General features: G+C 38.6%; 1 long non-coding RNA gene across 1 annotated transcript in view; it reads left to right on the top strand.

Annotated features, from left to right (window-relative positions):
- The window catches only part of LOC140710779 (uncharacterized), a 72,357-nt gene that overhangs the window by 7,817 nt on the left and 38,616 nt on the right, over positions 1-25,924 (top strand). The window contains exon 4 of the long non-coding RNA XR_012091851.1: positions 19,121-19,213. This is a non-coding gene — a long non-coding RNA (uncharacterized lncRNA). The remainder of the gene's footprint in view (positions 1-19,120; positions 19,214-25,924) is intronic.

The raw sequence follows: 25,924 nt of genomic DNA, 5'->3' as shown, positions 1-25,924 counted from the left end.
GAAAAAAAATTCATATTATATGCAAGGAAAGTCAAGCATGATATATAATTATTCAGAATCAACCACTGAAAAGGCTCTTCAGTAAAATAAAGAATAATTATCCCAAAGGAAGTGATTGTTTTGACACTTAATTGGGAGGACAGCCAAAAATTTAGACTAGGATTAAAGCCCTTGCCTTTCTTTTGGACGATTTCGTAGTGATTATTCAGAGAAGCTGATGTTTGCAATTCTAGTTAGCTTGAGTTATGGTAAAATAAAATAAAACAAAACCCTATGGATGCATGTGTATAAAGAAGATTGACATAAAATCATTATCCATTGTTTAATAAATGATTTGAAACCTTTTCTTGATGTAGCTAAACTTCTCTCAAAAATGAATTTTGGCCGGGCGAGGTAGCTCACACCTGTAATCTCAGCACTTTGGGAGGCCCAAGTAGGCGGATCACCTGAGCTCAGGAGTTTGAGACCAGCCTGGCCAACGTGGTGAAACCCCATCTCTACTAAAAATACAAAAATTAGCTGGCTGTGGTGACAGGTGCCTGTAATCCCACCTACTTGGGAGGCTGAGGCAGAAGAATCATTTGAACCAGGGACGTGGAGGTTGCAGTGAGCCCAGATCATGCCATTGCACTCCAGCTTGGGCAACAAGAGCAAAACTCCATCTCGAAAAAAACAAAAAAAGAATTTTAATTCCCCTTTCAAATTTCCCGACACTCTTTGTTTTTGCTTATTCACTAGACTAGTTGAAATAGTTTCATTTCTTTCCTTTACTTTTTTATTTTTCTGTCGCATGACCAGTAAGAATGATATTCCATGGCATCAGGAGTGGTTGAGATGGAAATCACCAAGGGATTGATCTCTGAAGAATCCTGAGGAGTGAGTGTTCTAGGGAGATGGGAAAAAATAAAAGCAAACTCCAGTTTTCCAAAGTAAAAAGAGTTCATTTCTGCAAAGTAAGACTGATGAACCTGACAATGATTCTGAGTGAGAGTCTAGAATGGGTTATTCAAAGTCTGCTCCTAATAAAAAGTGAAGACCAAGAATTCAACAGAGGTTGTTGAAGAATATAGCATCAGATCATCCGGAAACTTATTAGACTAGTGAATATGTAGCAGAGATGGCTAATTGTTCCCCAATAAACGTTCTCCTCATCTTTTTATTAAAAGCACCCACTGAGTTTTAATTGGGAGCATGATGGCTTATATAGAGACTCCACTTTCTGCACTCCACTGTGGCTGGGTGTGGCCACATGACTAGGTTCTGGCTAATGGGGTGTAAGAGGGAGCCATCAGTCTGGTCCCTGGATTGCTCCCCTCCACTTTCTCTTTCCTTGTTCTGCAGTCTGAAAGTGGTGAGGGAACGTCATCCAAGTAGTCAGAACAATACCCAGGGGACTGTGGAGCAACAGCTCAGAGGGTCCCTGAGTCCCTGGATGGCCACATGAAGAAAAAACACCTATCTCCCCCCGCAGGCTGTATGTTAAAGAGAAATAGGCCTGCATTTTATCTGAGCCACTGCATTTTTAAGTCTCCATGTGATAGCAGCTTAGGTTATATCCTAATCAAGAAAACATGGACTGTAATAAGTCATTTGCTTAGGTCTCTTATGATGTACTTCTACAAAGAGAAGAAATGTGTGCAAGACAACATGAATTTGTAGCTGGAAGAATAATGTTACTCAAGTTGTCCTGATTAACCTAGGTTTGCAAACTATAGCCATCAGGCAGAATTTGACTCTGCATTTTGTTTTCAGTACAGAATGCTTAAAAAAATTACGATTTTTTTGAGTGTTTTTAGGACAGTATGTACTAACCACGGTTCTCAGCGTCTTACTCCTGCCCCTTTGTTAGTTTATTTATTTATTTATTTATTTTGAGACAGAGTCTCTGTTGCCCAGGCTGGAGTGCAGTGGCACAATCTCGACTCACTGCAACCTCTGCCACCCAGGTTCAAGTGATTCTCCATAGAGACAGGGTTTCACCATGTTGGCCAGTCTGGTCTTGAACTCCTGACCTCAACTGGTTCGGCCTTCTGAAGTGCTGGGATTTGGGATTACAGGCGTGAGCCACCGCGCCTGGCCCTCTTTTTATTTTTTTTTTTATATATATATATACATATATATATATATTTCTTTTCTTTCTTTCTTTCTTTCTTTCTTTCTTTCTTTCTTTCTTTTTCTTTCTTTCTTTCTTTCTGTCTCTCTCTTTCTTTCTTTCTTTCTTTCTTTCTTTCTTTCTTTCTTTCTTTCTTTCTTTCTTTCTTTCTCTTTCTTTCTTTCTTTTTCTTTCTTTTTTTGTTTTTTTGAGATAGTCTCGTTCTGTTGCCCAGGCTGGAGTGCGGTGGCATGATCTCAGCTCATTGCAACCTCCGCCTCCCGGGTTCAAGTGATTCTCCCGCCTCAGCCTCCAAGTAGCTGAGATTATAGGCTAGTGCCACCACGCCCAGCTAATTTTGTATTAGTAGAGATGGGGGTTTCACTGCGTTGGCCAGGCTGGTCTTGAACTCCTCACTTCAAGTGATCTGCCTGCCTCAGCCTCCTAAAGTGCTGGGATTACAGGCATGAGCCACCACACCTGGCCTCTTTGTATATTTCTGTTCCTTGCTTGGCACCTGAAGGCATATGAGTTATTAGAGTAATAGACTGTGCTGGTGTTCCAAATACCCCTGACAATACTGTGGCTTAAAAATGAAAGAAGTTTGTTTCTCTCTCACCTAAAACCTGTAGGTAAACATTCCCAGTCAGTAAGTAGCTGTACCCCAAATGGTCATGAAGAGCCTTAGGTTCCTTCCAACAAGTTGTTCCCTCATCTTCAGCTGGTTGTTTGCATGATCATAGATGAGTCACAATGAATGACTCTTGCTGTCAGGAAAGGAAAGCAAATCAAACAAGCAAACATGAGGGAGGCATGGACCTATTTTAAGTGTAGAGTTTGGTAAGTTACGATGAATATATACACCTGTGCAAGCACCACCCAAATCAAGATCCAGAATTTAGGTTGTCAACCTCTTTTTTTAATTCGTTGTTTCGGTGAAGATACTTTGCCCCTGAATTTGTGGATAGCATTAAGCCAAGAAGAATAACAATCATGTTGAGTAGCATGAGAATCCAAAGGCATCTTAAGAATCCAGAGATATGAGATGAATATAATTTAGTGGGGGTAAGTGCAAGCCTTGCCCTTGAATTAAAAAGTCAACCTCAGGCGGGGCAGTGGTGGCTCAGGCCTATAATTCTAGTGCTTCGAGATCAGGGTGAGAGCATCGCTTGAGGCCAGGAGTTCAAGATCATCAGCCTGGGCTATGTAGTGATGCTACGTGTCCACAGATATTTTTTAAAATTAGGTGGCATGGTGGTGTGTGCTTGTAGTCCCAGCTACTCAGGAGGCTGAAGTGGGAGGTTTGCTTGAACCCAGGAGTTTGAGGCTGCAATGAGCTATGATCGTGACTAGCCAATAACCAGAGTGAGACCTTGTCTCAAAAAACAGAAAAAGTAAAGAAACCAAAAGTCAAATTCACAAGGTAAAGAAAAACATACAAAACAAATGTGTAGCTTAATAAATCACATAAGAGAATTTTATTGTAGCTACCACTCAGCCAACTAATCAAGAAATGAAACTTTTCTAGCACCCACTGTTGCAATCACAGCTCCCTCATATCTGCCTTAAGTAACCGCTAGCCTGACTTATAACAATTACTTCCTCACACTTATTTATAGTTCTATCACCTAAATAAATGTTCATCCTTAGACATTATCATTGAATCTTCCCCATTTTATAATTTGATACGTCTTTTTTAGTCTGCAGATTCCTTTTCTTTTTTCTTTTCTTTTCTTTTTGAGACAGAGTCTTGCTCTGTTGCCCAGGCTGGAGTGCAATGGCGCGATCTCGGCTCACTGAAACCTCTGCCTCCCAGGTTCAGGCGATTCTCCTGCCTCAGCTCTCGAGTAGCTGGTATTACAGACACGTGCCACCACGCCCGGCTAATTTTTTCTATTTTTAGTAGAGATGGGGGTTTCACCATGTTAGCCAGGATGGTCTCGATCTCCTGACCTCATGATCTGCCCACTTCGGCCTCCCAAAGTGCTGTGACTACAGGCGTGAGCCACCACACCAGCCTACAGATTCCTTTTCTATCCCTTTATTTTCTTTACAATTTTTCTATTGCAGAACTGGCACTTTTTGACCAGTAGAGTTTCCTACAGTCTGGATTTTGTTGACTGCATAATACTTATTGTTCAGTTTAACAATTGTTTCTGTCCTCATTATTTCCTGCAAATTCATAACTGGATTCAGGTACTTGATCAGACTCAGGTTTGATTCCTTTGGCAAGGAGGTGGTAGTGTTCTTTCAGCAGGAAAAATATATTATCTGGTCGTTCCTCTTTTTGTGGTTTCCAGAGCTGCTGATATGTAGGGCCTAAATCTATTAATTTATTAAGGGTTTCAAAATAGTAATATTACATTTTGGTCGTTGTTGCTTTATTGTTTTACTTGTATTACTTTTAAGAAGGTACACCTCCTCTAATCTATAATTTGATTATCGTAAGTGTACAGTTAATATAATTAAGGCAAATAAATGTGCAGTTATGTGATTAAGGCAAAACAAATGCTTGCATTTTTATTTATTTAGTCTTTTAAGAAAATTGTTTTCCTAATATCCTCCAAAGGTGACTAGTTTCTTTGATAGCATTATAAAGTCTTAAGTTTAAGCATGTTTAATAAGTGCAGAGTTAGGGAGTCTCCAAGACCACCTTCATTTCTGACACCAAACACACTGTTCAGGGGTTTCCAAGACCACCCTCCTTGCTGATTTCAATTTCAAGTCTGGGGGTCCCCAAGGCAAACCCCAGGTTTGAGAAATTCCCTGGAAGGACTCACAGAACGCATTGAAGTCTGTTATACCCACAGTTATGGTGTATTGTAGTATAATGATATTCTGGAAGAGGTCCAGATTAAAGTCAGTCAAAAAAGCAGCACATAAATCAGAGTCCAAGTAAGCGCCATGTGTAGATCTTACATTTGTCCTCTCCCAGTGAAGCGGTGGACAGTGCTACATGCCTCTAACAAGACTATCACTTTCTTCCTCTTCTTATAAGGCCACTAATTTCGTCATGAGGGGCCTACCCTCATGATCTGATCTAACCCAAATTGCCTCCCAAAAGCCTCATCTCCAAATACCATCGCACTGGGGATGAGAACTTCAACATATGAATTTCAGGGAGACATAAACATTCAGTTCATAACATGGGCTGTATAGATGGGCCACAGGTGGTTATCAACTCCCTAAATGTTTATATTCAAAGTTTTATACAGGTGTGTTCATTTTCCTAGTAGGAGTTTGGTTCTCATTGACATCCAAAAGAGATTGCTAACCCACATTTTAAAAACCACTTTCATAAATTATGAAAAATTGCAAAAGGGAGCACATCTTTCTCCCCCTTTCAATATGAGGATAAATGAATGAATAAATGTTTCTCTTTTGTAGAAGATATAAAGTAAGAAGAATGATTTGAAAAGATATGACTTTTTCCTCCTTTTTCTATTACTGTTTTATATGATTTTCCTGGAAATTTGAGTTTGTGGAACAGCTGTGAGTTTATTTGCCATGAAAATACAGAACCAGCTGTAGAGACTATGAGAAGTGATAGGCGTGGGGGGTACTGAAAAGAATATATAGTATATATGTGGGCAAATGGAAATCTTGTAGGCAAGTTAAGGACAAGAATTTCTGCTGTCTTTTCACCTTTAAGAAACTTCAATTGATTGTCTTGGTCCACTTAATCTGATAGCAACTTCTTCACTTCTTCCAAATGATGTCATTCTAATGATGGAATAAAACTAGAGGTGCTGCAACATTAATGATTAGTTCAATAAATGGCAAAGTTGTCTCAGGACAGGCGTGGGGTCAGGGTGAAGTGTTTCTGTCAGATTTGAATCATCTTAGCTGGCTTTGCAGTTCCAGCTAGCACTTTTCTGCTTTCATTAGAATAAAAGACATGTGACTGCTGAAAGAACCATGTATATGGCTATATTCTAAAACGCAACTGCAGCATTTTCAGCTCTAGGTAGGTTCCTGAAGCTTTGTGTTCTGCACCCACAGCCCTCAACGTGATTCAGAGCTGGACTCATTGAATTTTCAGAGCTGTCAGAAATTAATCCTCAGAAACATTAAAAATAGGTAGACCAAACTCTGGAGCTCTGCTGAGAAAAATTACATGTATACTTGTTAGCTAGGCAGCCCAGAGGGCTCATAAGGGAATTGGCCAGCAGGGAAAGGCCTATGGAGGTGAAAATCAGGGCAGCATTGTCACTCTATGTGTGCACAGTATAAAAACCTCTAACAGCATGTTTCTCTCTTAACAATTTATTGATCTGAAATCAGGTTAATTTAACTCAACAGCCTTTTATTTTTATTTTTATTTTTTTGAGGTGGAGTCTTGCTCTGTCGCCCAGACTGGAGTGCAGTGGCACATTGTCGGTCAACTGCAAGCTCTGCCTTCTGGGTTCACACCATTCTCCTGCCTCAGCCTCCTGAGCAGCTGGGACTACAGGCGCCCACCACCACGCCCGGCTAATTTTTTGTATTTTTTTAGTAGAGACGTGGTTTCACCGTGTTAGCCAGGATGGTCTCCATCTCCTGACCTCGTGATCCACCTGTCTTGGCCTCCCAAAGTGCTGGGATTACAGGCGTGAGCCACCGTGCCCGGCCAACAGCATTATTTTTATTTTTATTTTTATTTTTTTTGAGATGGAGTTTCGCTCTTGTTGCCCAGGCTGGGGTGCAGTGGCATAGTCTCAGCTCACTGCAACCTCTGCCTCCTCAGTTCAGCCATTTTCCAGCCTCAGTCTCCTGAGTAGCTGGGATTACAGGCACCCACCACCACGCCCAGCTAATTTTTGTATTTTTAGTTGGATGTGGGGTTTCGCCATATTGGCCAGGCTGGTCTCAAGCTCCTGACGTCAGGTGATCTGCCCACCTTGGCCTCCCAAAGTGCTGGGATTACAGGCGTGAGCCACCGTGCCTGGCCTCAACAGCCATTTTGAAGGCAGATTGATAAAATGCAGCTTGAGGGGTATAGACAGCCAAGAAGAGGGAGCATTCCCGTCTTGGTTGGGATTTAGTGGTTGAAAGTTTGTAGTTAAGTGTGTCCAAGTCTTCTTAGCATCATTGGGCTGAATTGTCCTTGGCTTCTCTCTTGCACGCAGCCCCTCTTTTGCTACCCAGTGGGCCACCGGTGGTCTGGCAGTGGCTTCACGGTGCTTGGAAAGTTACTCTAACGAGGTAGCTCCCTGTGCTTCAGGTTTGCACACAGATATGAGACCTCGTACATTCCTTGTGATATATTTATGTATTTCATTATTTTTTTCCTGTGGACTATGTATTTCTAAATGATATGTTTCTGTAAGGGCCTTTTCTAATCAACACCTACCAAGTTCTATAGTAAGAGGCTCTAAGTATTTTATAGTTAAAGCTTATGTTTTGAGATCATGAAAAAATGCCTACTAAAACTACAATAGGTCAGACACAGTGGCTAGCACCTGTAATCCCAGAGACTTGGGCCAGGAGTTTGAGACAAGCCTTGGCAACATAGTGAGATCCCGTTTCTACCAAAAAAAAAAAATTAGCCAGGCATGGTAGCACACACCTGTAGCCCCAACTACTTGGGAAGTGCAGGAGTGAAGATTGCTTGAGCCCAGGTTTTTGAGGCTGCAGTGAACTATGATTGCACCACTACACTTCAACCCTGAGCAACAAAGTGGAGCCTTGTTTCTAAAAACAAAACGGGCCAGGCATGGTGGCTCACGCCTGTAATCCTATCACTTTGTGAGGGCAAGGCAGGCGTATCATTTGAGGTCAGGAGTTTGAAACCAGCCTGGCCAACATGGCAAAACCCTGTCTCTACTAGAAATACAAAAATCAGCTGGATGTGGTGGTGTGTGCCTGTAATCCCAGCTTCTGGGGAGGCCAAGACATAAGAATTGCTTGAACCCCAGCGGGTGGAGGTTGCAGTGAGTTGAGATGGAGCCTCTGTACTCCAGCCTGTACCACCTGGGTGATGGAGCAAGACTGCATCTCAAAAAATAAAAATAAAAATAAAATAAAATAAAACTAAACGAAAGCACAACAAATTATAAATAATTTTCAAGAATATGCCTAAAAATATTAAATTATAAGTTCTAAAGTGCCAGAGAATCAACAAAATGTCTACTTTCAAAGAAATTTGGAAATGTTAAAACACTTAAGTATTATAAATAAATATAAATAAAATTCTCAATACTTCTTCCCTCAGAGGAAAGTTGGGTTTTTTGACTGTAGACTAAAGATGCAGCTGTAATGAGTGGTGAATCAACTATAGCCTGATATGTCATGGACCAGATTAATGTGTCAGTTCATTTGATCGTAATCTACTTATATATCAGAGCATGAATTAAAATCTTAATGTATAATTTTAGAGTAAATTATTTTTTCAAAAAAGGAGACTTAATTTTCCTAAAAATAAACATGAAAAACCTTATCTAAAGCAAAATATACTTATTGCTGTTCATTGAGGATGTATTCTAAAATTCCCAGGGACTTTAAAACAACGACAACAAAAATTTTTTTTTTCGAGACAGAGTCTTGCTGTCACCCAGGCTGGAGTGCAGTGATGCAATCTCAGCTCACTGCAAGCTCTGCCTCCCTGGTTCAAGCAATTCTCCTGCCTCAGCCGCCCGAGTAACTGGGATTACAGGAGTGAGCCACTGCATCCAGCCAACAAAAAATTTTTATATTTATTTTTTGCTTTATTATTTAGCAATCGTTCTTCATAGATTTAATCTGTATGATACTAAGTCATCATTCTGTTTCTGCAAACACACTTTAGCAAAATGAGCTGAGTGTCATATAATTAGGAAACAACAATATTGAACTCATTCATAATAGTTCTTTCTCCTGTATTTTTTCAGAAACATTAAGATAAAAGAAACTTATAGTTCATTTTTACTATAATAATTTTTTTGTTAGTCAATATTTCTGGTAGACTTATATTGCTAAGACACCAAGTTCTAGCTATAGAAAATGAAGGCTAAACTACTCAAGTTTAATACTCTTTCATCATATAGTTCTTCCTCTACATTGGTTAAATCTAAGTATTATTCCTATGCAATCAAATCATGCAGACGGAATTGAAAATATAATTTTGATTTTGAAAGAGTATACCTTTGATTTTTCTAGAAAATGAGATGTGTATGTCTCTAGGATGAATAATTTCCAAGTATTCATTTAAAATTCGTTTAGATATTGATTTTTAAATCATGTTTCAGAAACCATTATAGTTATGCTTACAGACACAATAACAGCCATCTCTGTAGAATTCAGTAATAGCTGTTGGACCAGAGAAATAATGTACTTCATTTTAAAAACAATTTAACATCAGCTATATATGCACTCATACATTTGGATTTTCAATGTTTGATTAATAGAAAAATACATGGAAATCGTCTTACGTGACATTCTAGGAAATTAAACTTTGCTGAGTCATTTATTAGAACAGAGAGACCAAATCATTAATCTATTTTAACTTTATAGTGGTCATTAGGAGCTACTGCCACAGTTGAATTTTCCTTGAAAATGTTTCTTAATTGAGAAAATACTCAGATGCTAAGTCTAAAAGATTATTAAAAACCCCACAATTTATCCTCTGCTTTGTAAAAATTGAGTCATTAGTCAAGACTTTTAAAAAACTTGAATTATTTCTTTCTTGTAGTTGATGGTTATTAATTTTGAGAGACCAATACTGAGCAAAAGTGAATAGCATGCTGATCTTGCAAAAACTCAAGCTATTGTTTTTATTTTCCTAAGGCTTGCATTTTAATGTTGTTTTCTTTATACATTAATAACTCAGTGAACAAGCCCTTTAGGAATGAAGTTTCATTGTAACTCATTTGACTGATTTCAGACATATACATGTACATTAATCACGTGAAGCAGAGCTCCGTGCTTATGTTAATGGGAGATAAAAATATCTCTTTCAGCCGTGTTCATGTATTACATCTACCTGAGGGGCAGGCATAAAGATCATTCTGGAATATGTGAAAATTGGTTAAATCTGTCTCCCTGATCCCCATCCTTTCATTTTCTTCTCTATTCATTTCACTGAATGAGTGAATGACTCTTTTAATCATTTTGGATAGTTAGGACTTTTTGGGAACATCAGAAGGATATGGGCCTTCTATTTTCCAATTTATAAGAACAGAAAGAGAGGGAGGAAGAGGATTCTTGCCTATATTGATTTTTATGCTGCAGACGCCCTGGGAGCTCTCGGTGTGCACATGCCAACACACCCAAGAAACGAGCTGGTTAGCCTGTGTTGTTTGTAGCAGTATTTGAACTTCTCAGTGGTGTTTTCCCACTTAACGTTTATAGCATCTCTGTATGTCCCGCCTCACTTCCTGGAGCCTTTCTCTGCCATTCTTCACTGTCTGAATGGGAGCTGTGCTTCTCGCAGGAGACTGCTGCCTAATGTCACTGCCAGTCAGCTTCCAAACACCATAGGCAATGTCACTCTTTTCACACAGCTTCTACCTTGGAAAGAGCAGAACTGAGGAAGTTTGAAAGCTGCACAATTTTTTTTTCAATGTAAAAGTTAAGATACTGTAAGTGTCTTTGAGTACTTATACTTACTACTTATCTCTTGGGTGGTACTTAGCACTTTAATGTATTATTTTTCTCCCACATAGGGCAGTTCTCTTTTAATTTTCTCATTTTGGCAAGTTCATCTTTCAGAACTGCTAGATCACAGGAGATCATCATTGACAGACACTGAAATCCTCTTTGTTCTAAAGCCAAGTATATGACTAGACCAGTGAGAATTAAGGAGACCTGAAAGGCTTTTGGCAAGATAGCATCAACATTCCCAGAACTTGGCAGGAAGGAAACTAGCAGGTGAAGACGTCCATTTAAATGATTAGGGTTGGCGGGGGGAACCTCCTCAGGGTGAAGGCGGCCTTTCTAGCAGTCATCTCTGCTCCCACAACCAGCTGGAGTCTAGGCCCCCTTAACTGTCAAGTCCAAAATCTCCACCATTACACTGATGGTAAAAATGGTTCCCACAGACCATTTGCCTTCAGAAGGTTATTATTAACATGCACATGTCACATATTATCTGAAAGCAGCCTCTCTCCACCCAGCTTCTTTCTGTAATATCATTTGGCCTGTGGATTAGCTAAATTAGCCTCTAAATACTGATGGCAGGAAAATCCATCAACTATTGGGGTGCGGTACGGGTGGGAAAGAAGTATACATCTGGGGTCGGGGGGTGAAGGCAAAATAATGACACTGGATCAAGCAGGACCAAGGTAGAATTTCAGCCATGATAGGTCCATTGCCTGATGTTCATGGCAAGTCAGTACTCCAAGACACCAGGTTGCAGCAGAGAAAGAGGTTTAATCTTAGGGTCACCCAAACCTCAAATACATATCTCCATGAGGAGTTTAGGGCAAGGGTTTTTAAGGGTTTTGGGGTAGGCTGAAATTTGGAGATCATTGATTCATTGAAGAGTGCAGGGTGACGTCATGGGACAGGGAGATGAAGAAACTGCGTTATCATGCAGATTCATTTCTTATGTGAAGGGTCACTGGAAATGGGGATTTGGAAAAAAACCTCTTAAGCAATTCCTAAATGAAAGCCTTATGATTCTAACGTCAGAGATCCTGTCTATAAGAACAATGGGGATACAAGTTAATTCTCAAACAGATTCTAACGTCGGAAATCCTATCCATCAGGAAAATGGGAGTGCAAATGGTCAGTATCTATTGCTACCTGACTTTCAATTACAAGGAAGTGGGCCAAAGTGCAGCTTGATCAATGGTTAATTATATGTCTTTCCAGAATTTTTCTTAATCCTGTGAGGATGGCTTCAGGATAAGGAATTTTGGAGGCCAAGAACTTCAAGGGGAGAAAACCTTAAAAAAACTACAAGATCCTAAGGAGAAAAGAGAACAGAGATGAACAGAGAGGGAAAGAGAAGAGCTGCCTGTTTCTGAACCCAAAGAATTGTTGAAGGACAACTGGAATTTAGTTGTGATTTTTGATTAATAATGTATTTTTTAATTCTTTTTTTTTTTTTTGCCCTCAGAAAATCAGGCAGAAAAGAATTTTTTTTTTTTTTTTTTTTTTTTTTTTGAGACTGAGTCTCGCTCTGTCGTCCAGGCTAGAGTGCAGTGGCGCGATCTTGGCTCACTGCAAGCTCTGCCTCCTGGGTTCATACCATTCTCCTGCCTCAGCCTCCCGAGTGGCTGGGACTACAGGCACCTGCCACCACACCCGGCTAATTTTTTATATTTTTAGTGGAGACGGGTTTTCACCATGTTAGCCAGGATGGTCTCGATCTCCTGACCTCGTGATCTGCCTGCCTCGGCCTCCCAAAGTGCTGGGATTACAAGCGTGAGCCACGGTGCCCGGCTAAGAATGTGTTTTTTTGAGTAAATTGAAATGAGGAGCTCAAAGGTCTCTGAAGGTTACTGAAGGTGTAGAGGCTCTTATTATGTCTCTTAATTTTTCTCTCATAGAAATTTACTAGTAAGTGAATTATTACACTAGTCTGAGACTATTTCTCTTCCAGAAAAAGAGAAAGACAAAGATAGATAGGTCTTTTTGATTTTTGACAACTCCTTATGAGCCTTTAGGACTCACATTCTCAGCCAAATATGAGACTAACCCAGAGAAGTATTTTGCTGGAGTGATCTGAATGGCTTAATGCTGAAAAGAATGGATTTAAGAAACAGGCAAAGAAAAAAAATACAAAATACCAAACAAACTCTAGAATCTACTAATAATAAAATATCTAATGTCTTGCACTCTATAGAGTGCTCTCCCCAGACGCTTATTATCTCATCTGAAGTCCTCATGACAACAGCTCTGTGAGATAGAAGGGGAGGAATTGTTCTTGTCTTATAGATATTTGAGGTTCAAAAACAATAAGATGCTTGTTCAAGACCACACTGCCTCTCTGTGGCTGATCTGAGACTTGAACTAGATCTTTCGATGCCCAGTGTGAGATTTATATTCCACTTCTGCCCTAAGCCGTGGCAAACTTACATTTTCTTTATGTTATGTCATACGTATCTTCAGAAACAGACTCAGAGACAGAATTTAGTGTTCAGGCAGTATTATGGAGCACCCTTGGGATCAACACTTGTGGAAGAGAGGGCAGAAGCTGATTAGGCGAGGGAGAAGTGAGCTGGAATGCAGGAGCAGCAGCCTAGGCCAATGCCATGGAGAGATCGGGAGTGGAGATGACCCATCAGAGCTGCCATGCACTGGACTGCACTGGGCCAAAATGGCTGGGCCCACTTCGTCACTGAAAGCCAGCTGCCCTTATGAAGGCAGCCGGGACTAGTACTTTATTGAAGGGCCATGCAGTGAGTGGCACATCTCTGTAGCCACCATGAAGAACAAAGAAGAGGTGAGGTTGTGACTCATCTTGCTTAGCTTCCAAAAAAAAAAAAAGAAAGAAAGGAAAGAAAGTCTGTAGTCATCTTAGTGTTGATTAGAAGCTTCTGAGAATGCTTGCTGATAATGGTCATGTAAAAACAGAAAACTCTAGTCTACATTCTGCAGATCTCACCATTGTAGTCTCAGCATTGCTTATCTACATTCCAAAAGAAAAGAGGCTAAGCCTCTTTCTTAACAGGTGCTAAAGAAGAGTCAGAATAGAAGGCATTATGCTCAACATGAGCATAAGGCATACCAAGAGCATAAGGCCTGATTCCATCATTGGTGTCCCTAGAGCAGTACTTCTCAGTCCTAGTGGGCCTGTCCATCGGTTGGGGATCTTGTGAAAATGCAGGCTCTGCTTTGATGGGTCTGGGGATGGGGCCCAACATCCTGCATTTGTATCAAGTTGATGCTTTTGGTCCTCTGGCCACATTTTGAGTAGCAAGGCCGCCCAAACTCCTCATTCTAACTTGGTCTTCTTTGACCCAGTATCTTTATTTTGCCTCTACTCCACAAACCAGGGTGAGAAATTTATTCTCTCAAAGTTGTGGAGGCTAGAAATCTAAAATTATGTTGTCGGCAGAGCTATGCTCTTTCTGAAAACCTTTAGGGGAGGATCCTTTTTTGTTTATTTCACTTTCGGGTAGTTCCAGGCATTTCCTAACTGTTGGCAGTGTCACTCCAGTCCCTGCCTCCATCTTCCTAAACATTTTGGGAAGTGCTAATCAAGACTTCTAAAAACGGCCTATACCTTCTGACTCCTGACCCTTTTATTATGCTCTTTGCATTGTGTTTTGCTCCCTTTAGTGAAGGTGTCTCCTTCACCCCAAACTTCTCCAGAGCAGGTGTTACAGGAAAGGGGTCCCGATCCAGACCTCAAGGGAGCATTCTTGGATTTCCTGCAAGAAAGAATTCAGGGCGAGTCCATAGAGTAAAGTGAAAGCAAGTTTATTATTATTGTTATTATTATCTTTATATATATTATGTTATATTATTCATTTAAATAAAAGAATGGCTAGTCCATAGACAGAGCAGCCCCGAGGACTGCTGATTGCCCATTTTTATGTTTATTTCTTGATGATATGCTAAATAACAGGTGGATTGTTCATGCCTCTCCTTTTTAGACCATATAGGGGTAACTTCCTGACATTGGCATGGTATCTGTAAACTGTCATGGCGCTGGTGGGAGTGTAGCGGTGAGGACAACCAGAGGTCCCTCTCATCAGCATCTTGGTTTTGGTGGGTTTTATCTGGCTTCTTTACTGCAACCTGTTTTAACAGCAAGATCTTTATGACCTGTATCTTGTGCTGACTTCCTATCTCATCCTGTGACTTAGAATGCCTTAACCAGCTATAGAGCCCTCACCAGGATTGCTGTGGTTTGTTGAAAATGCAGACCTGTCTCTTCTCCTGTATGTTCTTTGCTGGTAACTTAATGACACGCTAGTATTTTTGCTAGATAGGGATTGCTGATATTTTGGTTAGTGTTATAAATTTCCAGTGTGCTACGTATGTTTATTGCGGCACTATTCACAATAGCAAAGACTTGGAACCAACCCAAATGTCCATCAATGATAGACTGGATTAAGAAAATGTGGCACATATACACCATGAAATACGATGCAGCCATTAAAAAAGATGAGTTCATGTCCTTTGTAGGGACATGGATGAAGCTAGAAACCATCATTCTCAACAAACTGTCGCAAGGACAAAAAACCAAACACCACATGTTCTCACTCATAGGTGGGAATTGAGCAATGAGAACACTTGGACACAGGAAGGGGAACATCACACACCGGGGCCTGTCGTGGGGTGGGGGAATGGGGAAGGGATAGCATTAGGAGATATACCTAATAGAAATGATGAGTTAATGAGTGCAGCACACCAACATGGCACATGTATACATATGTAACAAACCTGCACGTTGTGCACATGTACCCTAGAACTTAAAGTATAATAAAATAAAAATAAATAAATACATTTCCAATGTGCTTCAATTATAATATTTTTATCAGTGATTTAGAACATAATCTTCACTCTTTTTCTTCGAATCTCCTCTCTTCTCTTACTCCGTGAAGCAAATTCTGCCAAATAAAAGACTGCTGTTTGCTCAGCCACCTGGAAGTGCTTTCTGAGCCTAGACCAGAACTCTGCTCTCTGATGTGTCCCATTCTTGGAGCAGATTTTACTCCCTCATGTCAGTCACAGTCAAGGGTTTGACTTCACTTCCTATTAACCCTGTTTTTAGCACCAGGAAGAAGGATATCAGACATATTCTTTCTTTCATGAAAGTCTAGTTTCACTCCACATTACCCAAAAGTCCTGTATATGGTACATCTTAAATTTGTAAAACAATCTTATCTGAATCTCAGTGTCTTTCTCTAGGTAGGGTTTTTATGTTGTTGCATATGTTTTATTAACTGTTTATAATTTATACTTTCTAATGTGGTTTTGTGTACAATTAGATGGCAAGAAACAGATGATGGCTATGGGAAATTTATGGATACATCTATGCACATAAAGGCATGCTTCTCTATCCCATGTAGCACCATCATAGCCATTTAAAACGCTTGAATCATTCTGGGTAGTTAGATTGTGTTTTTGAACAGCTCAGAAGTGACATTTTATTTATTAATTCAACAAATAATTATTGAGTGTCTACTATGTGTTAGGGACTGTCCTAGACACTCATCTACCAGCCTTAAACTTTTAAATGATCTATTTCTAACATCTTCTACATTTCCTTTTGCTTTATCCTTTCGATAGTACTCTGACATGAATGTAACCTTTTCTTGGCATCATGGGGCTGAAGACAAGATGGTGGGTTGAAAAGGCACTGTGTTGGAAGTCAAGAGAACTGGACTCTAGCTTCAGTTTTACTAAAAATGATTTGTGGGACCCTACATATTTCTTTTTAGGTTGTTTTATATAAAAGTTCCTTGTAAACTGTAGAATGCCATAAACATTTAAAGCACCATCATTATGGACATTCATTTTAATACAGGTAATAATACACATATTTCTTCAGTAACAACTAAAATATATGGAATTGTTTGCCCTTTGCTAAATGGACCAGGATTTCAGAGCTTTTAACATGTGTATATATGTGTGTATGAAGCAAGGTTGGGTAGATTGTGGGTGAGGGGACTGGAAGAGACTCACCACTCTTGCAGATTTATTCTGGAGAGAGGTAGAGTGAATTTTCATACTGTTTTCCTTCTATTTTCAGAAAGACTTGTAGGAATAAGCTGTCGTTTAAAAAATGTGATCATGCCAAAGGAAAGCCTATAATTTTAAAGCTTTTCCTTTTGTTTTGTGCAGTTCAACAGTAATGACCTTGAATAGAAAGCCCTTTGTTTAGCAAGGAATTCGTATTTTGGATATGCAAAGGTAGACCGAAAACTTAGTTTGAGGCAAGGGTGAAGAACAAAACTATTCTGCAGAAGGACTAACAGAATTTGGAGGTAGGACACTGGCAGGTAGATTGTGTGTATGTTTGTGTGGGTGGGGTGCATCTGTGCCTAAGAGAAAAACTCAGGAAGATGGAAACAATGTAGGCCTAACATAGGGGTGGAAATGGCTGAATGAGCTTTTAGAATATTTTCTTTAAGTATTAAGCTGTAATCCTTCATTATCCTCAACTATCAGTACAAATCTACCATAAACAGTAGCTCCGTGTTCATAATGATAATGGGGTTTGAGGAAAAATGCACCCCTCCTCTAAGACTCCCTCTGCTATGCTGATGTGTTGTGGAAGGAACATATTGAGGGAAGACTGAGACCTGTCGTCCGAGCAGTTGAGGCTGGCAGAAGCCCAGAGCCAGGGATCAGGGGACAAAGAAAGATGCTCACAGAACAGGAACTCATTTAGCCAATTGTAAATCTCCTGAAATTCCAAAGAAATATTGAAAAGACTTCTGTACATTATATGCTATAAGTAAGGTGAGGGTTTGAGTCATTTACATTTTCATTTTAAAGGACAACATGATCACATAAAATATTATAAATTAGTATAATAGATAACAATGTATGTACTGACAAAATTAAACAGATAAATCATATTTACATATGTCCTATTTATACATGTCCTATTTACACAAGGTCTCTTTTTTAAAAAAAGGACATATTTACATCATGTCCTATTTACACAAGGTCTCTTTTTTAAAAAAAGGACATATTTACATCATGTCCTATTTACACAAGGTCTCTTTTTTAAAAAAAGGACATATTTACATCATGTCCTATTTACACAAGGTCTCTTTTTTAAAAGAACAGTTGTTAAAGACACAGATTTAAAAAATATTTTTTTCTCCTTTACCAGAGGTAAATCCTTTCTTGAAATAGGAGTACAAATAAATAAATAAAATAAAATAAAATAAAGAAATAGGAGTACAGTCATGCACCACATAACGAAGTTTTTTTGGTCAATGACAGGCCACATATTTGACAGTGGTTCCGTAGGATTATAATGCAGTGTTTTAACCATATCTTTTCTATGTTTGGATATGTTTAGATACACAAATACTTACTATTGTATTACAGTTGCCTACAATATGCAGTACAGAAATATTCTGTACAGGTTTGTAGCCTAGGAGCAATAGACTGTGCCATATATCCTAGGTATGTAGTTGGCTGTCCCATCGAAGTTTGTGGAAATAGACGCTGTGATATTTGCACACTGATGAAACTGCCTAACAACACATTTCTCTGAATATATTCCAGACTTTAAGTGAGGCATGACTGTATATCATTACCATGTATTGGATATATACAGGATATATCATTTTGTATATTTTAAAGCTTTAAATAGATGATATATTGTACACAATCTTCTGTAACTTTATTTTTCATCAGTATTATGTCTTGACATGTATCTATTTTGATACATAAGATCATTTTAACTGTTCTATGATAATTGATTGAACAAACCATAGTTTATTAATCCATATTCCTACTACAGGACAGTTATTTCCACTTTTTTTTGAGACGGAGTCTCGCTCTGTTGCCAGGCTGGAGTGCAGTGGCGTGATCTTGGCTTATTGCAACCTCCGCCTCCCCGTTCAAGCATTCTGCCTCCGCCTCCAGAGTAGCTGGGACTACAGGCGTGCAGCACCTCACCACTTTTGTGCTGCTACAGTGTGGCTATATATATCTATTTTGAGACAGTCCTGCCCTGTCGCCCAGGCTGGAGTACAATTGCATGATCTCGGCTCACTGCAACCTACACCTCCTGGGTTCAAGTGATTCTCCTGCCTCAGCCTCCTCAGTTGCTGGGATTACAGGCACCTACCACCATGCCTGGCTAATTTTTGTAGAGACTGGCTAATTTTTGTATTTTCACCATGTTGGGCAGACTGGTCTTGAACTCCTGACCTCAGGTGATCCCCTGCCTCAGCCTCCCAAAGTGCTGGGATTACAGGCATGAGCCACTGCACCCAGTCTGCATAGAAGGTCTTAATGCCTAATGAAAATGATTTCCCCTTCAATTTTTTTTCACAATTATATCTGCCATTCTTGACTTCTTGGTCTCCCATATAAGTGAGAGTCAGGTTTTGAAAATTCTATATAGTTTCCAGTTTGGATTTTGATTGGAATTACATCTTTTATGATTTTCAACACATTTCCTTTTTTTTTTTTTTTTTTTGGTAGATTTGGAGTCTCACTATTTTTCCCAGGCTGGTCTCAAATTCCTGAACTCAAGAAATACTCTCATCTCACCCTCCCAAAGTGTTGGGATTACAGGTATGAGCCACCACCCTTGGTTAAAGTTTCAGTTTCTATCATAAGGTCTTGAATATCATTGCAATTTGCAATTTAATACTGGATATCTTATAATTTGCTGCTATTATAAATAGTTCTTTTGTTAATCACATTTTCTAAAAGTTTGATTTGATTTTACTTATTGATTTTATGCCTAGCAAATGTACTGAACTCTCTTTTTAATACTAATAGTTTATAGATTTTCTCAAATTTTTCTGTTGAATCAATTGCATAGTCAATAAATACTAAGAGTCTTATTTCTTTCTTTTACTTATTTTTAAATCTTTATGTATTTTTTTCTCTTGCTTATTGTATGGCCTAAGACATCCAGCACAACTTTGAACAGCAGCCTTCTTGACTTATTCCTCACTTGTGAAGAAATGGTTGTAATACTTCCCGTGAATTATATTGTCCTAAAAATGACCCTTTTATCATGTCAAGAAAGTTTGCTTTCTTTCAAAAGAAAGTTTGTTATTTTATCTTTCTGTCTCTAGTCTGTATGGTTTCTTCATGTCTAGTTTAATAATTTTCTCTTCAACTGAATATAATCTGCTTTGTAAAGTATGCATTGAGTCATTACTTTTAATAAATATGTTTTTTATTCAAGAAGTTCTTTTTCCCCCAGCTTTATTGAGCTATGACTGACAAATAAAACGTTAAGTATCTTTCAGGTTTATAACATAATGTTTTGTGCATATTTATTGTGAAATGATTACCACAGTCAAGCTAATTAACATATACATTACCTCACATAGTTTCCTTCAAGTCTGCTGTTTCTTTTTTATTTTCTGCCTGAACTATCCATTCTTGAAAATGAGGTATTGAAGTCTCTACTAGTATTATATTACTGTTTGTTTTTCCCTCAGCTCTGTTAATATTTGCTTTGTATGTTTAGGTGCTAAACATACAAATATATATGACTTTGGGTGCATATATATTTATAATTGTTATAGCTTCTTGATGAATTGACCTCTTTATTATTATATAATGTCCTCTTTATCTCTTGCGACAGTATTTGAGTTAAAATCTGTTTTGGCTGACATAAGTATAGCCACCCCTGCTCTCTGTTGTTTACCATTTGCATGGAATATACTTTTTCATTCCTTCCCTTTCAGCCTATGTTTGTTCTTTAAAGATAAAATGGGTCTCTTGTAGGTAGCATATAGTTGGATTAAAAGAATCCATTCAGCTGTTCTATGTCTTTTGATTGAAGAATTCAATCTATTTACATTTAAAGTAATTATCGATAGGTAAAGACTTTCTATTGACATTTTATTCATTGTTTTCTGATTGTTTTGTAGTTCCTTTCTTCCATTCTTGCTATCTACATTTGTGATTTGATGATATTTTTGGAGGGTTATGCTTTGATTCTTTTTTCTTTATCTTTTATATATCTACTATAGTTTTTGTTTGGTTTTGTTTGGTGTGGGATTACCATGGGGCTTCCATAAAACATTTTATAGTTATAGTAGTCTGTTTTAAGCTGGGAACAACTTCATTTCAACTGCATACAAAAGCATTACACTTTCACTTCTCATCTCCTCACATGTTATTTTAATGATGTCATAATTTATATATTTTTTACTGCATATATTCATTAATTCATTATTGTAGCTATAGTTATTTTTAATACTTTCATCTTTTAATTCTTATACTGAGGTTGAAAGTCCTTTAAACACCACTACTATAATATTATTCTGAATTTGACTATATTCTTACCTTTACAGTGCATTTTATACTTTCATATGTTTTCATGTTTTAGTTAGTATTCTTTTGTTTCAACTAGAAAGACTCCTTTTAGCATTTATTGTAAGGCAGGTCTTGTGGTGATGAACTTCCTCAGCTTTTGTTTGTCTGAGAGTCTTTATCTCTCCTTTATTTCTGGGTAGCTTTGCTGGGTATAGTATTCTTGGTTAGCAGTTTCTGTCTTTCAGTACTTTTATTATATCAACCCACCCTCTCCTGGTCTGCAAAGGTTTTGTGAGAAATCAACTGATAGTCTTATGGAAGTATGCATGTATGTGATAAATAGCTTTTCTCTAGCTGCTTTCAAAGTTCTTGCTTTATTTTTCACTTTTGAGAATACGATTATAATATTATAATATATTTTGGTGAAAATCTCTTTATGTTTAATTATTTGGGGTTCTTTGGGCTTCAAGGATCTGAATGTTCATTTACGTATCCAGATTTGGAAAGTGTTCTGACATTATTTCTGTAAATATGCTGTTTATTTTACTTTCTCTGTTCTTTCTCAAACTCCTATAATGCATATATTGGTTCCGTTGATGCTGTCCCATAAGTCTCATAAACTTTTTTCATTCTTTTTTTTTAAACATTTATTCCTCTAACTGAATAATTTCCCACAATCTGTTTTCGAACTCACTGAGTCTTTCTTCTTTTTTTTTTTTTTTTTTTTTTTTTTTTTTTTTTTTTTTTTTTTTTTTTAAATTTATTTATTATTATTAAACTTCAAGTTGTAGGGTACATGTGCACAACGTGCAGGTTTGCTACATATGTATACTTGTGCCATGTTGGTGTGCTGCACCCATCAACTCGTCATTTACATCAGGTATAACTCCCAATGCAATCCCTCCCCCCTCCCCCCTCCCCATGATAGGCCCCGGTGTGTGATGTTCCCCTTCCCGAGTCCAAGTGATCTCATTGTTCAGTTCCCACCTACGAGTGAGAACATGCGGTGTTTGGTTTTCTGTTCTTGTGATAGTTTACTAAGAATGATGGTTTCCAGCTGCATCCATGTCCCTACAAAGGACACAAACTCATCCTTTTTTATGGCTGCATAGTATTCCATGGTGTATATGTGCCACATTTTCTTAATCCAATCTGTCACTGATGGACATTTGGGTTGATTCCAAGTCTTTGCTATTGTGAATAGTGCTGCAATAAACATACGTGTGCATGTGTCCTTATAGCAGCATAATTTATAATCCTTTGGGTATATACCCAGTAATGGGATGGCTGGGTCATATGGTACATCTAGTTCTAGATCCTTGAGGAATCGCCATACTGTTTTCCATAATGGTTGAACTAGTTTACAATCCCACCAACAGTGTAAAAGTGTTCCTATTTCTCCACATCCTCTCCAGCACCTGTTGTTTCCTGACTTTTTAATGATCGCCATTCTAACTGGTGTGAGATGGTATCTCATTGTGGTTTTGATTTGCATTTCTCTGATGGCCAGTGATGATGAGCATTTTTTCATGTGTCTGTTGGCTGTATGAATGTCTTCTTTTGAGAAATGTCTGTTCATATCCTTTGCCCACTTTTGGATGGGGTTGTTTGTTTTTTTCTTGTAAATTTGTTTGAGTTCTTTGTAGGTTCTGGATATTAGCCCTTTGTCAGATGAGTAGATTGCAAAAATTTTCTCCCATTCTGTAGGTTGCCTGCTCACTCTGATGGTAGTTTCTTTTGCTGTGCAGAAGCTCTTTAGTTTGATGAGATCCCATTTGTCAATTTTGGCTTTTGTTGCCATTGCTTTTGGTGTTTTAGACATGAAGTCTTTGCCCATGCCTATGTCCTGAATGGTACTACCTAGGTTTTCCTCTAGGATTTTTATGGTATTAGGTCTAACATTTAAGTCTCTAATCCATCTTGAATTAATTTTCGTATAAGGAGTAAGGAAAGGATCCAGTTTCAGCTTTCTACTTATGGCTAGCCAGTTTTCCCAGCACCATTTATTAAATAGGGAATCCTTTCCCCATTTCTTGTTTCTCTCAGGTTTGTCAAAGATCAGATGGCTGTAGATGTGTGGTATTATTTCTGAGGACTCTGTTCTGTTCCATTGGTCTATATCTCTGTTTTGGTACCAGTACCATGCTGTTTTGGTTACTGTAGCCTTGTAGTATAGTTTGAAGTCAGGTAGCGTGATGCCTCCAGCTTTGTTCTTTTGACTTAGGATTGTCTTGGAGATGCGGGCTCTTTTTTGGTTCCATATGAACTTTAAAGCAGTTTTTTCCAATTCTGTGAAGAAGCTCATTGGTAGCTTGATGGGGATGGCATTGAATCTATAAATTACCTTGGGCAGTATGGCCATTTTCACAATATTGATTCTTCCTATCCATGAGCATGGTATGTTCTTCCATTTGTTTGTGTCCTCTTTGATTTCACTGAGCAGTGGTTTGTAGTTCTCCTTGAAGAGGTCCTTTACATCCCTTGTAAGTTGGATTCCTAGGTATTTTATTCTCTTTGAAGCAATTGTGAATGGAAGTTCATTCCTGATTTGGCTCTCTGTTTGACTGTCACTGGTGTATAAGAATGCTTGTGATTTTTGCACATTAATTTTGTATCCTGAGACTTTGCTGAAGTTGCTGATCAGCTTAAGGAGATTTTGGGCTGAGACAATGGGGTTTTCTAAATATACAATCATGTCGTCTGCAAACAGGGACAATTTGACTTCTTCTTTTCCTAACTGAATCCCCTTGATTTCTTTCTCTTGCCTGATTGCCCTAGCCAGAACTTCCAACACTATGTTGAATAGGAGTGGTGAGAGAGGGCATCCCTGTCTTGTGCCAGTTTTCAAAGGGAATTTTTCCAGTTTTTGCCCATTCAGTATGATATTGGCTGTGGGTTTGTCATAAATAGCTCTTATTATTTTGAGGTACGTTCCATCAATACCGAATTTATTGAGCGTTTTTAGCATGAAGGGCTGTTGAATTTTGTCAAAAGCCTTTTCTGCATCTATTGAGATAATGATGTGGTTCTTGTCTTTGGTTCTGTTTATATGCTGGATTATGTTTATTGATTTGCGAATGTTGAACCAGCCTTGCATCCCAGGGATGAAGCCCACTTGATCATGGTGGATAAGCTTTTTGATGTGCTGCTGAATCCGGTTTGCCAGTATTTTATTGAGGATTTTTGCATCGATGTTCATCAGGGATATTGGTCTAAAATTCTCTTTTTTTGTTGTGTCTCTGCCAGGCTTTGGTATCAGGATGATGTTGGCCTCATAAAATGAGTTAGGGAGGATTCCCTCTTTTTCTATTGATTGGAATAGTTTCAGAAGGAATGGTACCAGCTCCTCCTTGTACCTCTGGTAGAATTCAGCTGTGAATCCATCTGGTCCTGGACTTTTTTTGGTTGGTAGGCTATTAATTATTGCCTCAATTTCAGAGCCTACTATTGGTCTATTCAGGGATTCAACTTCTTCCTGGTTTAGTCTTGGAAGAGTGTAAGTGTCCAGGAAATTATCCATTTCTTCTAGATTTTCCAGTTTATTTGTGTAGAGGTGTTTATAGTATTCTCTGATGGTAGTTTGTATTTCTGTGGGGTCGGTGGTGATATCCCCTTTATCATTTTTAATTGCGTCGATTTGATTCTTCTCTCTTTTCTTCTTTATTAGTCTTGCTAGTGGTCTGTCAATTTTGTTGATCTTTTCAAAAAACCAACTCCTGGATTCATTGATTTTTTGGAGGGTTTTTTGTGTCTCTATCTCCTTCAGTTCTGCTCTGATCTTAGTTATTTCTTGCCTTCTGCTAGCTTTCGAATGTGTTTGCTCTTGCTTCTCTAGTTCTTTTAATTGCGATGTTAGAGTGTCAATTTTAGATCTTTCCTGCTTTCTCTTGTGGGCATTTAGTGCTATCAATTTCCCTCTACACACTGCTTTAAATGTGTCCCAGAGATTCTGGTATGTTGTATCTTTGTTCTCATTGGTTTCAAAGAACATCTTTATTTCTGCCTTCATTTCGTTATGTACCCAGTAGTCATTCAGGAGCAGGTTGTTCAGTTTCCATGTAGTTGAGCGGTTTTGATTGAGTTTCTTAGTCCTGAGTTCTAATTTGATTGCACTGTGGTCTGAGAGACAGTTTGTTATAATTTCTGTTCTTGTACATTTGCTGAGGAGTGCTTTACTTCCAATTACGTGGTCAATTTTGGAGTAAGTACGATGTGGTGCTGAGAAGAATGTATATTCTGTTGATTTGGGGTGGAGAGTTCTATAGATGTCTATTAGGTCTGCTTGCTGCAGAGATGAGTTCAATTCCTGGATATCCTTGTTAACTTTCTGTCTCGTTGATCTGTCTAATGTTGACAGTGGAGTGTTGAAGTCTCCCATTATTATTGTATGGGAGTCTAAGTCTCTTTGTAAGTCTCTAAGGACTTGCTTTATGAATCTGGGTGCTCCTGTATTGGGTGCATATATATTTAGGATAGTTAGCTCTTCCTGTTGAATTGATCCCTTTACCATTATGTAATGGCCTTCTTTGTCTCTTTTGATCTTTGATGGTTTAAAGTCTGTTTTATCAGAGACTAGTATTGCAACCCCCGCTTTTTTGTGTTCTCCATTTGCTTGGTAAATCTTCCTCCATCCCTTTATTTTGAGCCTATGTATGTCTCTGCATGTGAGATGGGTCTCCTGAATACAGCAGACTGATGGATCTTGACTCTTTATCCAGTTTGCCAGTCTGTGTCTTTTAATTGGGGCATTTAGTCCATTTACATTTAAGGTTAAGATTGTTATGTGTGAACTTGATCCTGCCATTATGATATTAACTGGTTATTTTGCTCGTTAGTTGATGCAGTTTCTTCCTAGCCTTGATGGTCTTTACATTTTGGCATGTTTTTGCAATGGCTGGTACCAGTTGTTCCTTTCCATGTTTAGTGCTTCCTTCAGGGTCTCTTGTAAGGCAGGCCTAGTGGTGACAAAATCTCTAAGCATTTGCTTATCTGTAAAGGATTTTA

This window comes from Chlorocebus sabaeus, chromosome 3 (assembly GCF_047675955.1).
Source record: "Chlorocebus sabaeus isolate Y175 chromosome 3, mChlSab1.0.hap1, whole genome shotgun sequence".
NCBI classification, from domain to species: Eukaryota; Metazoa; Chordata; class Mammalia; order Primates; family Cercopithecidae; genus Chlorocebus; species Chlorocebus sabaeus.
Note: the sequence above shows the minus strand (reverse complement) of the source record. Positions and strands in the feature narration are given on the sequence as shown.